Here is a 12,902-nt window from a genome sequence, read left to right as displayed (position 1 = left end):
AGATAAATACTAGGGTGACAGTTCTTAACCCCTCTACAAACGGAGATAACGTTCACAAGACTGGTAAATGACTGAATAATGCAACAAAAAAAGAAGAGTAACGCTATTAGTGTTTAGAGAAGTTGCAAATCTTGGCTGTGGTACACAAACTTCCACTTTTCCCATAACCTGACCACTCAGAAATGAGAGACAAAATGTGAAGCAGTAGCAGAATCCTGTTATTTATGGGAGACTATTTGCTGCTTGTGCAGAGCTTATGTCTATTAACTCAACAATTTCTGTTCAACTTCCTTAAAAGCTTGAGTCCATCTTTTATTATGATGCTGTAGCAGCAAAAACAGGGCAGAAAACATACTCTGAATTCCAACATTACTGAAATGAGAATTTTCTCAATAAATAATATATCAAAACCTGGAGGACTGGATGAAAGAGAAAACTTGAAAACATGCTGTGCAGAGTTTAAAATACCATGAGCTTGTACTGAGAACACAATTATTATCATTTTTTTATGATTGTGTGCTGGGAGGCTATAGAGGGTGCAGCCATTCACTGAAGCATGGGTCCTCACTTGCCAAGTAGTCCAACATGAACAGATTTCCTACTTTTTTTAAGGAAAAGTAAATTCTAATAGGTGGCTGATTCTGTCTTCATATCAAAATAATTTCAAGGCACTAGTCACAGTAGTGTGCTGTAATGGTTTGATTTAAACTGTCACTGTAAGGACAGAAAGTGTGAGTGCTAGTCTAGCTTAGCTGTGTGTTAACCAACCTCTTAATCATTTGAGTTCTCAACAGAGCTGATTAAAGCTTTTTGTCAAAATGTTGTTTCAGGAAGAAATGATATGCTTATCATCGTCAAAATCTGTCAATCAATAAATACTTGCAAAATTGAAGAGCCTGCACATTGCTTATGGATTAAAGGGAGGGCAGGCTCAACATGAGCCAGCAATGTGCACTTGCAGCCCAGAAAGCCAACCGTATCCTGGGCTGCATCAAAAGAAGAGTGACCAGCAGGTGAAGGAAGGCGATTCTCCCCCTCTACTCCGCTCTTGTAAGACCCCACCTGGAGTACTGCATCCAGCTCTGGGGTCCTCAGTACAAGAAAGGCACAGACCTGTTGGAGTGAGTCCAGAGGAGGGTCACAGAGATGATCAGAGGGCTGGAGCAGCTCTCCTATGAGGACAGGCTGACAGATTTGGGGTTGTTCAGCCTAGAGAAGAGAAGGCTTCAGGTAGACCTTAGAGCAGCCTTCCAGTACCTGAAGGGGCCTACAGGAAAGCTGGAGAGGGACTGTTTACAAGGGCACGGAGCAATAGGACAAGGGTCAATGGCTTAAGCTGAAGGAGGGGAGATTTAGATTAGATATCAGGAAGAAATTCTTCTCTATGAAGGTGGTGAGGCACTGGCACAGGTTGCCCAGAGAAGCTGTGGATACCCCCTCCCTAGAAGTGTTCAAGGCCAGGTTGGATGGGGCTTTGGGCAACCTGGTCTAGTGGAGGGTGTCCCTGCCCACGGCAGGGGGGTTGGAACTAGGTGATCTTTAGGATCCCTTCCAATCCAAACCATTCTATGATTGTTTATAAAAACAAACTGATGCTTCTTAACATTTCAGTTTAGGATTTAACTACTTTAGTTAGGAATGGGTCCTAGTTTGACATTTAAAAAAGGACAAACAAAATACTGTATATTCTTTGTTTTGAAACAGCTTTTTTAAATGATATTTGTAAATTAAATAAGTCATAAAGAAGGTCAAAATCCTTTTGACTTTATTGATATAAAATGCTTTGGTTAAACGCAACTGATTTTTGTAGGGATAAGGATTCATTCCTTTAAAAATTTCAGAATGCGTTGTTTTCCATTTTGGGCCTGAAAAACTGAAGTAGAAGAATTGCTAATGAAACAGAAAATCTAGTTCCTCTTTATTTAAAATTTAGCTCAGTGTTAAATGTAGTTAAGTTACAGCTCAAACTAGAATTAATTACTGGCTTTATCAGCTAAATATAATGCATTGTATTGATATTTTAGACAAGAAGATATCTCAATACATATGAAACCCACTGTTTCTGCAATTCGGGGATGAATCAGTAGGAGGACTGAACAAAGAAAGATAGTACAGTCAGTCTTCACATGACAGAACAAATAGAAATTCATATCCCTACCAGAATACTGTGCAACATAAATCACAAGAGAGAAAATAAATACGAAAGACCAAAGAAAAGAGAGGCAGCATACAGAGCTACATGTACTATTGAAGAAATGAAAGGGAACAGAGAGCTAAGTATCACACCAGTATAATGGCAGAAAACAAATTATGCAAAGAATCTGCAGAAAGATTCAAAACATTGGAATATACCAATAGGTTTGACTTTATGACAGAAGCAAAACCTCAGAATTTGTTCATACTTCAAAGAAGTTTCAAGCATTCTATAACACATCTCTCAGCCAGTTGCAAAACGTAGGAATTACTGTATTTTGTAATTTTAAAAATCCCCCGAATCTATTATCTATCTATTATGAGCTGAGTGTCTGTGGAAACTTAAACACATCAATGTTTTCTTTTTATCCTAGGTGAATTTTCTGTTCTTTAGAATGCAGTAATCTGATAGCACTGTGCTGTTTATACACTGAATGCACCGTCACACTCTACCAGCATGCCTAAAATCTCAAGCTGGAGGAATCAATTTTAATGCAAATGAGGGTAGTTCGGTTTCCCTGAATACTGAAGTCCTTGTTGAATCTGCTGAGACTGACAACATGGTTGCCATCTGTCCAGCTAGGAATGTGGCAAAGATAAGCAACACGGTCAAAGGAAAAACCCTATTAGCTGCCTAGCTGTTCTTCTCAATGCAGTCTAATTATCAGGAGGTGAAATGCTCTGCATTCAGGCAGCACAGTCATCTTTAGAAGCATGCAATGCTGCCTGCATTTCATTTCATATATTAGAATGAATACGAGGAATTTTTTTCAGGTGAGGTTCCCAAAACATGCAATATCAGACACGCTCTGCTGCAAATGAAAGCAGTGAGAGGCTGACCCCGTACAGTAATGACATTGAGCCAATAATGCATGTGAAAATCCTGCCCCAAACGTGCAGTGAGGCATAATCCATACTTGGGAATTTTGTGACCTTACAAAAAAGTTGAACTTCTCAATTTTCTTCAATGCATTGAACTTCAATGCTGGCTTTCACAACAGAGTGGGTATCTGTTAGCTTTCACATGTTGGATGCGGGCATTCGATCATGTGAATCAGAAATATTGATTCTGCCTTGTCGCGTGAGGAGGAAGGGCTAGCATCATTAGGAGGGTGCCTTTTAGCAGGGCAATGTTTGGAGGAGTATCTGTGGCTGCAGAGTGGCACTGGCCTCTTTCAGCCTGGAAGCCGATGTGGTTGACAGATCACAGATAAAACCACTGACTCAGGCATACGGGAGCCTGGTACAGGACTCAAGCTGTGCTATCAACGTATGGTATTCGTAACCCACTGCGGAAGCTGTGATATGGGTATGAAAGGGGAGAGTCTCATGCTCAGTCTAGGACATTTCATATACAAGTCTCAAGAAAAAAGCAATAAGTGGTGTGTTCCTGTAGTTGATTTTCTTGATTCTTGTCTTCTTTTATTTGGGGTTTTTTTCCCCCTTCAACCTTTTTAATTTTTTTTTCTTAGGGTTTGTCTGCTTCTCTGCTATTTAACTTGCCCACAAGTTTTGAAAACAATAGGGATGGTGAGTCAGAAAAGAAGGATGCAATTAACATCTAGTCATTCTCCTTGCTGTCCAATAAAAATAGAATACAACACAGTTAGAACTCAGAACAATAAAAAGCTTCTTAGCTGAAATGTTAGTATTTAGAATTTAGTTGCTTTAGTGATAGATTTTTTCCCTGTTTTTCTACACGCCAAGATGCAAGAAATCTTGGAAAAGACAATGCTCTGCCAAGGCCCGCGAAAATGGATTCCGTGCATTATAGAAGGCTATGCTTCGTTCCCAGAAATAGCCCATTTTCCTTGCTACGTTTAAAAGATAACACCTTTAACTTTCACCAATGGGAAGATATTTTAGAGTCATTTTTGGCCCATTTCAGTTTGGCAGTGGCTCAAATTAGTATTCTTACAGACCTGCAGCCCTTAAGGCAGTAGTATGCATTAAAAAATTGGGTAGAGACAACTAAAGACCAACACATACTCATAAGTTAATGTAACAATGTAGTAGAGGAGCAAACTAGTAAGGAGAACACGTAAGAAGAGAACCCAGCATATACTGCTGCTAATAAGCCTGAAAGGTAAATTGCAGTACAGGAGAGCAGGCAGGCTACTGTTGATAGTCATCATTTCATCTCGAGAAGACAGTGTTGAATTAATAAGAATGTCAAACAGAAACATATTTACCAATCAAAAGCATGAAGAAAGGCGACTCGTATCCAGCAAGAGTAAACAGAATTACCCTGCCAAAAATGCATTCTGAACAAAAGATGATTATTCTTCCTATTGCAGGTAAACAGACAAAAGGAAAAACTATGTGAAAAAAGCAGACAAGATCTCTATATCAAATACTTAGGACTGAAGAGTAAGGAAATAAGTGTCTGGATAACAAGATTACAATGACCAGTTCATAACCTTTAACTTTCTAATATGATTGACTATAAAGCTACAGTTCGCAATTCCAATTTGATTTTTAGTTGCAAGCATTTTGTCTATTTGAGATTACAGACTAAAATAAAAAGGAAAACTGCAAAGGACACCCTCGATTCCATCTGATGTTGGATCAAGTTCCTCAGTTTTTTCCTACATTTATCAACACGAGATGGGGAATAAAAATATCATCTATGAGTGTTCTGTGCAATTTAAGCTATTAAATGTGCTGGGGGAAAAAAAAGTTAATTCTCTTCCTTGCTATAGTGTTTATTGGTTTTGTGATCTTGCAGACTTCTCTAATAGCATCCTTATCACCATTAAGTGCATACTGTACCGTGTGCTCCCAAGAGAGACTACTGAGGTAAGGCTTTGAAAGGGTATCAAACTGTGCTACCACAGGAATCGGGAAAGCCATGGCGAGATGACTTAGATACCTGAAATGACTACCACAGCCTCAAATTCTTGGCTAGTTTCATGGCAACCTCTCAGCAGAAAATGTCACTTCTGGGTTTGCTTTTCTTTCCTATAGGGACAGCAAACATTATGGCATTTTTATAGCCTTGTACTTGATTTATATTACCAAAATCCTAGTGTATAGGCAATCCTATCATCCCTAATGTTCAGTACATCCAAGTCAGACACCTGAATTAGAATTCTGAGTGAGCATCTATCATGCGTTTTTCTCACTGCATGTATTTGCCAAAGCTTTCTTCCAAAAGTTTTTTCTACACTATCTTGTAGGGCAAGATATATGGAATTTAAGTTATAATTGTGATACTAGAGTGAAATTCAAGTTTGTACCGTGGTTATAATTGTGTAGCTGTGTATCAGGGCCAGGCCTGTGTGCCTACCAAGCACACAGTCATCAAATTCCGGCATTAGTCCAGGAACTTCCCAGCCAGTCTCTGCTGAGAGGAGCCCAGCGAAAGACAAGGGGATTGACTGAACATCTGACTGTCTTCACAGCAAAGCATTTGACTAATTGTTAGAGGAGGTCTACAAGTGGGAATTTCAGACTGTCTTGGAAACTCCCAGAAGCAGCCTCTGCTGTGCATAAGGCAGTCGATAGACAGTGTATTAATGCTTAAATTTTTTAATTAATCCCCTGGATAGAGAATCTGTCAGTCCAAAGGGGTCCCCAAAATAATTTCTGCAGCATTTTTCTGCAGATGCAGGAATGGTAGCACGGGACAGCCTTTTGTATGTAATTGAGATATTGGGAGATGGTTTGTACACACATAGGTTGGAACAGTCAGCCCAGGACCCTATTCAAAAGATTCCAATAAATTAGGTTTTGCCTGTTAATAAATACTTGGCAAGTGTGTGTGCCACACTACTATATGTGCTGAGATGGACAACTCTTAGCCACTTTTGTTATTTTGGGGAGGCTTTTTCATTTCTCAAACTATACTACCTTAGCATGCAACCATGTTCTGCTCAGCAGCTGCTTCTAATGGCAGGATTCACTGTCAAGTGACAAAGCTGAAGAAATTCTAAGTCTAGAACTTATACTATTTGTAGAGTATACCTTCTTTTGTACTGTTTATATCAGGAAAAAGAGATGGGCTTTTTTGTTTATTTTAAGAGAAAATTCAAAGTGGATTTTGGGAGTCTCTTACAAAGAACAAATTAAAAAAGAATGGCTATCAAAGCAATTAATTGCTAAGTTTGGGAAAGGAGATGAAGTGAGTTGCTGGAAATATCTAGAAGTATTTTTCTAGCAGCATTTGTGCGTAGACCTCACAGTTGCACTTTCACCGTCGATTTTCATTTCTTAACGCACATTAAAGGAAATTTCTTATTCCTCTGATTGAACCATGATAAAAGGATAGCTGCTTCTAATTAATCTTCCTTCACTTTTAAATGTTAGTTTGTTGAGTTGTTAGTAAATATGCAATCTTAATTCAAACATTATAATTATCCTTCCAGGAAATATTTGTCGGTACTGATAACTCTGTGCTGCAAATTACTGTATTTTTAAATTAAGGTATGTGGACCTACACTGAAGTAGGTATGACAAAGTGATTCCCTTTTCAGGGAGTGGCAGAGGTTTGCTGGTGATGAAAGAATCCCCATTGGTTTTACTTCATGGTAAGAGGAAAAGTGCTGAATACAGTCCTCAACCTGCTGAAGGATACTTAGCACTAACAAGCTTGAAAGGAAAGGCAGTACTGAGGAATCTCAGTGAGACAAATTTGACAGAGTGAGAGAGTTTAAATTGTTCTGTCTTGCTGGAAGTATAAAATACAAGGAGTAGTGTTTTTAAATAGATTCTTTGGCATGTGCCTGGTGTATTTCAGAAAGCATATCCCTAGAATTCCTTATTCAAAAAGTATGCATAAAAACAATCTGACTCTTTGGAACAAAAATAATACCATCACATTATTTTCTGTGAATTATTATTTATTTACCAAAAGGCATGAAGTATTTTTGAAATCAGGCAAAGCACTATGTGCTCATTATTTATCTACAAATAGTCCATCAGGAGTTATTTCAATTTAGAATCTTATCTGAAAGACTTTCCACTTCTTTTCCCTACATTTTGAAGTGATGTCCTTTCCTATCACTTGATTCTGTAAAAATAGTTGTAGCATTTTGATTCACACAAAAACTTCATTACTGGTTAAAATTGAGTCTTTGTTTTCAGAGTGTCCTAGAAACAAAACAAGTGGTTGAGATAAAAATATACTGGTTCAAGTGTTTAGGTAGGGAGAAATAAATTTGATTTGCAAAAGAGGACTTCAAGTCTCTCTGCCTTTGCTAGCTTCAATGTAGAATTGATTTTAGTATTGTCCAGCAGTAACGGGGAGAAGAGATCAGGTATTCCTCCTGTTCCTATCTGGATGTGTATACAGATGGTATCATTTTGATTAACTGAGTTTAGAGAGAGCTGGAACTTTTTAGCATCCCCAGGAATCAAGATTGCAAACTGAAGCTTTTTCAGTACTTGCTTATATCAGAATAGTTGCATAAATCACTTAGGCATTAAGTTTGAAAATATTTCAGAAATGTCTCATATTTTTAAGGCTAGAAGGTACTACAGGAATCAGCTACAGATATTGCACAAAGAAGAAATAGCCTTTGGCAGCATGACTTATAGACCAAACTCAAGATATTCCAAGACTTAAACATAAAATTGAATTTTAGAAACAGAAGATCTACAGTTTGTATTGTTTGTGCAGCTGTTAATGCCACTGAATCATGGGTTCATTAGAACTTTACGATGAATTATCTGATACTTGGTAGATTGAAAATAAAGTGAAAGATCATACATAAACTTTCAACAACCTAGCACGAATGGGCAGCGAAGGATCTTAAATAACATGACTTTCCTTCACAACTTGTGAATAATTTGTACCTCAGTGAATTTCAGGTGGCAGGACAATAGCCTTCTTATAGAGGGACAAAGCAGCCACACTTGATATACTCTCATTCTGTTTTCTTCCAGGCTTTGAAGAAGTAGTCTGGTTTTATTAGCTGCAATGGATGTATTCACATTTTGGTTACCTTGGTGCTGCAGATGGTGCCGATGTGGCCACAGCGAATCCCACCACTTAGTGCTTTGCTCTCTCTTCTCTTTCCACACAGACACCCCAGATTTGTGCTTTGTAAAAGGAGGAAATATCTGGCTGTTAAAGTAGGCTGCCAACACAACAATTCCCTGTCTCTTTCCTGGATTAAAACTATCGTCGTAGATGGAAATGTCCTTGTGGGCCATGGCACACTGTGGATTCAGGGAAGAAAGACAGGCAGAGGGTACAATGGAAATGACATACAACATGTTCCCATTGAAATACATACTGTGCCGTAAGTGTCGCAAGCTAATGCTGCATAGCTTTTTCACTGGGTTTTTCCTGAGCCATAGAGACCTTGTTCAGACTTGCAGAAGAAGAAGAGAAGAAGTGCAAGTATGCAGGACATAAAACATAGTTTAGGATCACTGCAAGAATGTCATTGATTTTCTTTCTGCTTCTCCAAAATCTACCACCTCTGTGTCAGCATGGAAAGATGACACCACATGGTTAATTGATACAAGTGAAATGTCATAAAGGGCTCTTTCCTTTGCAAAATCTTCCCTTGATAGAGAAACAAGAGGACTGGCTCCCTAGTTCGATCTGTATTTCTCCAAGTAATTATGCTTATATTGGTTTAGGGTTCTGAATCACCTGAAGATGCCCTCTAAATGTTAATTTCCTTTTACTGGTATGAGAGGATATATTTTGAAACAATATGATCAAAGATGGGAGATTTCTTAAGATAAGCTGAAATAGCTTTAAAGATCATAAACAGACTTCTGGGAGGTAAAACCTACATGGAAATTATTGAGTCAGATTAAAATGCAGAATTTGAGATGGCTCTAATTATTTCTGGTAGGAGGATGACAAATATAAGGGCAGAGATGAGTAAGAGTTAAGGGATCTATATTCTGCATGGCTTCTGGAATTTATTGCAATGGAATAAAGCCAAATTTTTAAGCAGCAGCTACTTCAGAATTCAAATGCCTTTTTTTTTCTACTCAAAGGTGAGTAACTTCAGGGAACTTTATCTCAAGTCTGATGTTTAGGTATACCAAGTAGTCTCTCACTTCATATTGGAAAAAATCAGTTATACATTGTTAAGGAATCTTCCGTAGTCTAGCTCTAATGTCTTTTTTTTTTTTTTTTTAATTTCACAGGATTTTGCTTGCATTTGTCATGTTAAAACATTTTATAAATATTTAAAGGATCATTTGGAGGTGACACAACTAAGGTAGATAATGACTGTTGAGATTAGACTGACTAAATTGTTAGATACATGCTAAGAGAAACACCAGGAAGCCTCTTATTTCAGGTGAACTGCTGGCAACCTTAGGCAGATACAGAAATATAGACATCTATTTTAGGCACACTCCAGTGCAGTTCATGCAAGGCAAGTCTTATCCTCACAAAAGAAATCCTTTTGTCATTGTTTCACCTGCATGCTGTCATCATAATTAAAAAAGCTTTTCAGGGGAATTTCTTAATTTCCACACTATTCAACACTAAACAGTAGTTCCTTCCTCTCGTCAGGGAGGTTCTTAGATGGCAACAAATAATACTACCATACAGAAGAGATATGAGCTAACTCAGCTGATGAAATCTCAGTTATTAAGAAATGAAAAATTCAAAACTATTGAGAAAGTATGTATTATCATATAAAATATTGAGATCAACTTACTGTTTTTAAACAGGTAATTTCATCTGGGTTTTTTTTGTCCTCTAAACATTCCATGTTTCGGTAGAATTCATTTCACATCACGGAAAACCAATTATGCCTTCGCAATTAATGGCTTGAAACATTTTAATTTCCTTGAGGCTTAGGAGGCAGGAAAAAGTGCACAGAGGAGAAATGGTTTGGGGAAAACAGTTGGAACTGACACAGACAGCAAGGGATAGAGAGTTGGAATTGAGAATCTGAGACCTGATGAGCAGTAGTTTTTTAAAGACGCCTTCTGCTTGCGCTTTGTGGCTAAAGATAGGGGCCTGGCCTTCTTCCCTCCCAACCCCTTACAGTGATGCATATAGTTCTTGTGCAGGTGACACATGACTGTTGTCACCATCCACCTTGCTCCACCTGCAGGGCTGAAAGGATTTTGCTGCTAGTTTACAATTTGCTGAAGTCTCCATATAAACCTAAGCATTGTCATTAAACATCCTAGACAATTATGAAGTGCACACATTAAATGAGTCACAGAGACAGAAATATTCAGAGTCTGTTTATGAAATATTCTTGCAGAATTTTAAAACTAGAATTTGGACAGATTTTTTTCTGTACAGATTTGGAACACAGTGACAAAGTTTGGGCTCTTCTAGCTTCCCAGGCAACAAAGTTGTCTTATCATAGCAACTACAAGGTTGTGGAAATGTTGGTCCACATCAAAACCTATTAATATTTTACTCCAAATTACATCACATGTTGGAAAGTGGAAACCACCTTTATTGCATCATGTGACAATAGTTAAAAAAGACCTATACACCCTCTGCCAACAAACAACAAACAGCCTTACGTCTGAACAGGAACATCATTAAACTAGGAAAGCAACCCAATTGCTGCTTTACTGTCCAAAATCCCATTTGGTTTCCTCTAGCAGCAACACATCATGCACTACTACCCAAGTGATGCCTCTCCAGATTAACACAGGGAGCTATTCACAGCGCTAAAGGAAGAGTGGTTTAGGCCACAGAAGAAACACAAATCATTTAAAGCTCCCTCTACATGGATAAAAGGAAAGAAACTGGAGAAGGGCTGGGAGAATTCTAAGTTGGTGCTGCATTTCTGTTTCTCAGTAGGCACTGTTAGATCTTCCAGTTTGCAAGGGAAGTCTAAATAGTAAAACATGTTGGAGAAGAGGTTGCTAGAGACAGTGGATTTGCTGCAGTAGGCAAGCTGCAGCCTTTTTTGTTGTAATTGCAGTCACAAAACTGTTCTGGTTTCCCTTTCTACTGAGATTTGGTTTGGTCATTCCACAGTGCTCAATTGTAAAACCTCTGGTTGGTTGGCGGTGCACCAGTGCCAAGATTTGATAACTTATTTTAAAACTCTGGCTTATTTGGCTGTATACTAGCAGCAAGATTTGATAACTCATTTCAAAGGAGCATGAAATAGTGCCATCTGGCCATTAGTATTTCCAAGGCAAGTATTGTGTATTAAGCCTGGGAAAGGCTGCAGGTCACCACTGTGTTCTACTTTTGACAAATCTTCATGGGCTGTTTTTCTGAGATTGAGTTTGTACTTTTATTTCCTCCTGTGGAAGCCTACTTATTTTTCATTGATTTCCATTAAAGTAAGAAGAGCACTGATCCAGAAACAGTTCATGAATTGCATTATCCAGTTTAATTAGAGTGAACAGAAAGTTTCTTTGCAGACAGAAGAGTCAGCATTCTGCCTAAAATGCAACTTCAGACAGTAATGGCTGAGGCTAGCAATGAACTGAAGTCACAGCCAGTGCCAATTACTCCTTCCACTCATTATGCAGTACATTAAGAATGATGCTACGACACGTTCTCTGGTTTAATATTTAGTAATATATAGTAAATATGTCTGCTTAAATTTCTTTCTCAATTTTAAACCATGCCAGAATCAGTCCAATAATGATTTTGTTTGAATTATGATTGTCAAATTCTTGTTTTGCTTTTTCTATTTGTCTTTAAAATGTTTTGATATCTAGCCAATTAAGCATTTGTAGTGACAAAGAGCTGATAAGCTATATACACTGTTGTTACCCCGCTGCTGCAATAATTTTATGGACAAGATGTGAAATCTTAAGGTTTCACCATGTTGATATTATTTTGTCATAAAATTCAAAAGAAAGATATTAAGACATTGAAAATACCCTACAGAACTCTTTTTTCAGCTTGAAATGGTGGGAAAACTACTGTATGATTAGAGTATGAGGGTATGGCCAAGCCAACAGTTAGGTCTCCAGAGCTATCCCAAATATGCTACTAACTTTTTTTTTTTTGTTCTTTGGCCTGAAGGACAACTTAGCCTTAACAGATCACACCTAGAGTACTGGGTCACATGCTACACTAACTGATGACTTACAACTACCATTTACCAACCTTTGGCTTTTTACACATAGTGCCTACAGAACCCATAAAGCATGCTCTGGATTCACTACTAAAGTTTATATATTACCTTTGTAAAATGGAACCTTTGTTTCATAGAAAGGAATGAAATATCAAAAAGTCAACATGTACTTTCCACTGGATCTGATTGTCTCAGAAATGAGACGCTTTCAGCAGAAGAGAGAATTTCAGACAGTTTCTTCCTCAACAAGGAACATCACGTATGATAAACACATCAGAAGTACTGAGAGAGCTAACTACATCACATACTGAAGACAAAAAAAAATATGCAGGATCTGTGGATTAGTACTTACCTGAAATGTAGTTTATTCCAAGAGGCATTACTACAGCATTTTAGAGCTGAAAACTACTTTACCAGTAAATGTACTTTTTATCCCTATAAGTTAATGTCATGGTAGCATCCAAGGCACAGCAGAAACACTACCATTCAGATTTTCAAATTTTGAGTTATTTTGTTATGAAAGCTTTGCTATTGAGGCCATGTCTACAAGGTGATTCAAATTAGGCTTGCAGCTTGCATAACCACATCCAAGCCAAGCATCAGTGTGCCAAGGCACAGGCAGTAGTTTAGGCAAGGCCACACAGAGTTCAGTGCGAGCTGACCACCTGGCATTATGGGCTCCCACACAGATTGTGCGACCCACATAAAGTTATTTTCCGCAGC

General features: G+C 38.1%; 1 protein-coding gene across 6 annotated transcripts in view; it reads left to right on the top strand.

Moving 5' to 3' along the window:
• The window catches only part of B3GALT1 (beta-1,3-galactosyltransferase 1), a 324,178-nt gene that overhangs the window by 180,716 nt on the left and 130,560 nt on the right, over positions 1-12,902 (top strand). For 2 of the 6 annotated variants that reach the window (XR_012836133.1, XR_012836131.1), the window contains one exon: positions 4,491-4,661. The exons of the other annotated variants lie outside the window; for them this stretch is intronic. The gene's annotated coding sequence lies outside the window, so the exon portion shown is untranslated. Of the gene's footprint in view, positions 1-4,490; positions 4,662-12,902 lie in introns of those variants that run through there. 6 annotated transcript variants of the gene reach the window in all.

The sequence above is a fragment of the Balearica regulorum genome, chromosome 6 (genome assembly GCF_011004875.1).
Source record: "Balearica regulorum gibbericeps isolate bBalReg1 chromosome 6, bBalReg1.pri, whole genome shotgun sequence".
In the NCBI taxonomy this organism is placed as follows: Eukaryota; Metazoa; Chordata; class Aves; order Gruiformes; family Gruidae; genus Balearica; species Balearica regulorum.
The sequence above is the reverse complement of the archived record's forward strand: the minus strand, read 5'-3'. Positions and strand labels throughout refer to the sequence as shown.